The following is a 4,865-nucleotide window of genomic DNA, read 5'->3' on the forward strand; positions in this document are numbered from 1 at the left end:
GATTATCATACTAAGTGAAGTAAGCCAGACAGAGATAGACAAATACCATATGATATAACTTACATATGGAATCTAAAAAAATGGTAAATAAACTTATTTACAAAACAGAAATAGACCCACAGACATAGGAAACAAACTTATGGTTACCAAAGGGGAAAGAGGGGGGGATAAATTAGGAGATTGGGATAGACATATACATACTACTATATATAAAATAGATAACCAACAAGGACCTACTGTATAGCACAGGGAACTATACTCTATATTTAGGAATAACCTAAAGGGAAAAAAAATGAAAAAGAATACACACACACACACACACACACGTATAACTGAATCACTTTGCTGTACACCTGAAACTAACACAACATTGTAAATCCACTATACTTCAATTAAAAAAAAAATCAATATAGTCAAGTGTCACCCAAGCATTTCTAAATTGCAGTTGATTTTCTTTGGTAACAAATTAATGGGAGTTCAGGAAGATTATGATTTTGTTAGGTCCAAATAATTTGTCTAGGCAACCCTCCCCCCAGCAATTTCTCCATTTCATCTGTATGTTTAACCATACATTTCTAGAAAGTACCCCCATGGAAATCATTGAAATAGGTTGAATATCTTAAAGTGAAATACATATATAATCTGTACATATGTAATGGACATTAAGAAAAGAAGTCATCAAAATCCTATTTGCTGCCTTCAGCCAGAGTTCTAGGAACTGTCACATCAGTGACACCAGGAGAGCAGTGACATTTGGGGTTGTTTTTAGAGATGAAATTCTGCAATGAGGAGAAAGAAAGGCTGCAATCCTAACACACCACAAAATGTTCTAGACTTCCTATTATAAAAAAAAAAATTAGCATCTGAGATCTCCTAGTATGAATAATTTTTGCCTGTGTGAACAGGGCTGAGATTTGCTTTCTCTAATTAAACTCCCATGAGACTAAAGCTGCTTTGGAGTTGGTCTTACTCAGAGAATGCTTTTCTCCTCTCCTCCTCCTCTTCCTCCTCCCCTTCCAGTTTGTAGAGAGCTTCCCAGAACCCCACTCCATATCTCAGAAATGTCAGCAGCCTCTTTCAAACCACATGGAGAGGGTGGGGAGCTAGATAGCAATAAGAAGTGGTGAGCAGTGAGTGCTTCTCTGGTCCCGCGTGGATCACGTGGTTCCCCAGAGCCATTTTTAAAGAAAGGAATTAAATTGACATGGTTATAACCCAATTGACATGCTTTGCAGTAAGAAAAGCCATCGAGTATATTAATTTTTGTTTTGGACTATTCTTTTTGAGGAAAGTGTTTGCCTATCACAGTGAAATAAATAAAACAATAGCCAGTCTGCTCCTTCAAAAATACTACTGATTACTTGATATCACTATAGAACTAGCATTATTTCCTGAAAAAATCCTGACCTCATGTCATTTGAATTGCAGTCCATACACCTTTACAAACCAGATACTAAACCTGCAGAACCAGTCTGAAAACAGAAGGGTAACCAAAGGCTACCCAGCTACCCAGCTACAGCCTGGTGGCAAAAGGGCTCAGGAAAAATGTGTAGCTGTGACTAGAAATCAAATATGGGTAAGGAGAAAATCTCTCTCTTTGTCCAAAGGAGTGATCACATGTTGACAGCTGGAATTTACATGGCTCCTTATTCAATAAACTAGCGCCTTCCCTGCATTCCAACATCAGCAGCACAATGGTGGCACAGATGCAAACTGACACATTACACACGGTCCAGCTGCCCCGTCCACTCTCCTTGGACCCCTCCTCCTCCTCCTCCTCCTCGGCCTTCTCCATCTTTCTCCAATGTGAGCTTTCACTTGTGCAAGACCTAAACATACACTCTCATTCAATGGTCCTTCTATTACAGGTGCTTGATTTCATGTGCTTTCATATGCTCGCCTGCATGCAGGATATGAACCCTAAATGAAAGATAAAAAAACAAATAAGCGAAACAAAGCCAGGACAGGATAAAAACCCAAACAAATCCCTTCTACTTTGTTGTCAGCTCCAAAAGAGCTGGACATGATCAACGTTTCCCATATCAAATATCTCGTCACCATCACAAACCCTTTTTACGTTGGGTGTACATGGCTTTCTTTATGAACTTGAACCCTAAGGAAATGTGACCTGTGAGTAACCAGTGCTGTCATTAGTGAGAACTGTTTTGGTTACATTTTGTACAAAAATAGCCATCTGAAAAGAAAGGTAAACTTCCACAATACCTGACAATACGCAATGCTTTCTTTTCTCCCAATTATTTTGGCAATAGCATACACTTCTTGGTTAAAAGCTTCCATTAAGAAGTTCCAGAATTTTTCCAGGAGGGTTGCTGTAGTGGGAACAATGGCAGTTTATAGTGGCAGTGTATATTATTCAGCAAAGCCCAGCAAAATGCATGAAAGGTATATGAAATGATCCCTTGGCTTGCAAAACAGTCCATTCGGTATAGTTTTCCTGTGAAAATATACATTTTACTGATTATAAAGAAACTCATTAGTACTTCCCGCACTACACTATGTTCTTAAAATATGGGAAACGGGGAAAAAAGGCTTTCTGTATTATGAAGCAGTAATTAAACTTTAATCTCTACCACTAGGGGGCGAAATGGAGTTCTTTTCTAAACTGACGGCTGGGCAATCAACCATCACATCATTGTAACATTGAAGGCACTTCAAAAAGACTCAGATGTTTAACTATTGTGCTAGTGATCATACATTCATATTGGGCTGCAGGCCAAAAGAGGGAAAAAAAAGCCAGAGAGTTGCAGCTGAACAGCTATAAAGTGGTGAATTTTACCTTAGAGCAAAACCGTCTTCAGTGACAAATTTCAAAAGCCATATGTATGCGATTTTCATGAAAAGCAGACGACCCTAAATTTCTTTGTTTAACTGGAAGCGATCTTCCTCACAGAACCAGCAGGTTCTTTTCTGCAGTTTCCCTTGTTTATTGTGCTGTTACAAATTTCACTTTCCTTTCTAGTACTACAATCAGGATTCTAGAAATGCTGTTTAATGCCAACGGGTATTTCGTTAACACTGTCACCTCCAGCATCTTTAAGGATATCACCTCAGGTACAACGTCACTGATGGAGAACATTTAGAGTCTTCTGATAAAATAGCGTGGTTTTTTTTCCCCATTTTAAATGAAACCCTCCAACCCAACCTTTTTTCTATGGTAAAAGCTCAAAGTTCCCATCAGGCTTTGCCAATACAGGACATTATGATTTCCCCCTCAAGTGGTTAAAACACTGAAAGTGATGAATCATTAGAATGTGAGCATCATTTCTCACAAAAATAGAACTTCGATTCCTAGGACCTGTTCAGAGCATTTGCTTTTTAGGCTTGATAGCCAGATATTTCAAAGATACTCTGGCATATTAACACACCAAAACATAAGCCATGGCAGGTTATCTAAATTAATAAACTAAAGGGACAGATTTGAGGTGATGGGTAAAGTCCACCTGTCAGCTAGACTTTCAGAGAGTTTGCAAATTCCAATTCCAATACCTTTGGTTTTAAAAAGAGGCAAATTTAGCTCAATTCCTATTTGCACTAAACTGCAGTCCCAGGAAAGCTGGAAAAGTCCCAAGTGAAGTGTTGGTTTGGCATCTCCCCTGCCCCCACCTTGTTTCCAAAGCACGAGACAGTTTTGTAAATAGAGATAGTGCCGAAAGGAATCCCCTCTTCCCTTTTACATCAGGAGTGTTACTTGATACGTATCAATATTTCCTGTCAGCTCCAACAAAGCAAAATCTTGGGCCTTCTGGTCTCCTTAGATGGCTAAATATCGTTTGCTTAAGTCAGCGCGTTCCAGACCTTTTATGTGGCCTGACAGTTGATTGGGAGAAGGCCCACTAACTTTCTTAAAGTGTGCAGTCATCCGTTTGGCGGCCGGCTCCGGGGGTTCCACATGAAATCCTCTTTAGATAAATTCATACTTGCCCAGGGTGATTAGCCTTACAGCTTGGCTGGCTCTCTTGTCTTTAAAAGCAGGACATTTGCGATCAATGTGAGCCTGAAGTTGTTTTCTACACCTTAACTACTTCTCCTGCAGTCCCCAAAGCTGGTGAAGGAAGATGCAACCAAAAAACAAAACAAAACAAAGAAAAAAAAAGAAAGAAAAGAGAAAGGAAAAAGGAAAAAGAAACTTTTTTTTTTCCTCCCCAAAGATGACAGGCTGAAGTTGACAACCTAATCCTTCAGGCTTGTCTTACTTACTGAAAGGCTCAAGTAATGTCAAAGGAACCATCTGATAACAGTCTTCATGCCAAACCTAACAGCTTTATTGCAACAAGAAACTTTCACATTAAATTTCCATGTGTTTTCTCTCCACACTCCTTAACTTCACGGCCCAACCTCCCTCTCTGTGTGTGTGTGTGTGTGTGTGTTTTCCCAAAGAAAGATAAGACTTCCCTGCTTCAAAAACCAGATAGAAATTGTTACAGAGGGCCAGCTGGGATATAGTCAAATTAGTGGATTATTATTACCTTGGGGATGTTGGAAATCAAGTTTGTTATTGGCAGTTCCTGTTTCTGTAAGAGTTGTTAAGAGCTAAAATTTAAAGGGTGTTGGTCAATCAACAGAATGTTATTTTCTTAAGTGGGGAACTGCTATTTGTCATTTTTACTTTGCTGCTGCTGCTGGATGACCTGCCACCAGGTTTACCTCTAATTCTAAACTCCCACTTTATTAGAAATAATGCCAGTCTTCACAGAAACATAAAGGACATTTTTCTTCACATCTAGACTTGTGGGCTAAAAGAGAAGGTGGGTGGATTAGGAGTCTCAGTCTGACTAAGAAATCTTTTAGAAAGTGGTATCGAATTGTTGAGCGTATTTGAAGATATAATAAATACAGACATTGTC

Source organism: Eschrichtius robustus, chromosome 1, assembly GCF_028021215.1.
Source record: "Eschrichtius robustus isolate mEscRob2 chromosome 1, mEscRob2.pri, whole genome shotgun sequence".
In the NCBI taxonomy this organism is placed as follows: domain Eukaryota; kingdom Metazoa; phylum Chordata; class Mammalia; order Artiodactyla; family Eschrichtiidae; genus Eschrichtius; species Eschrichtius robustus.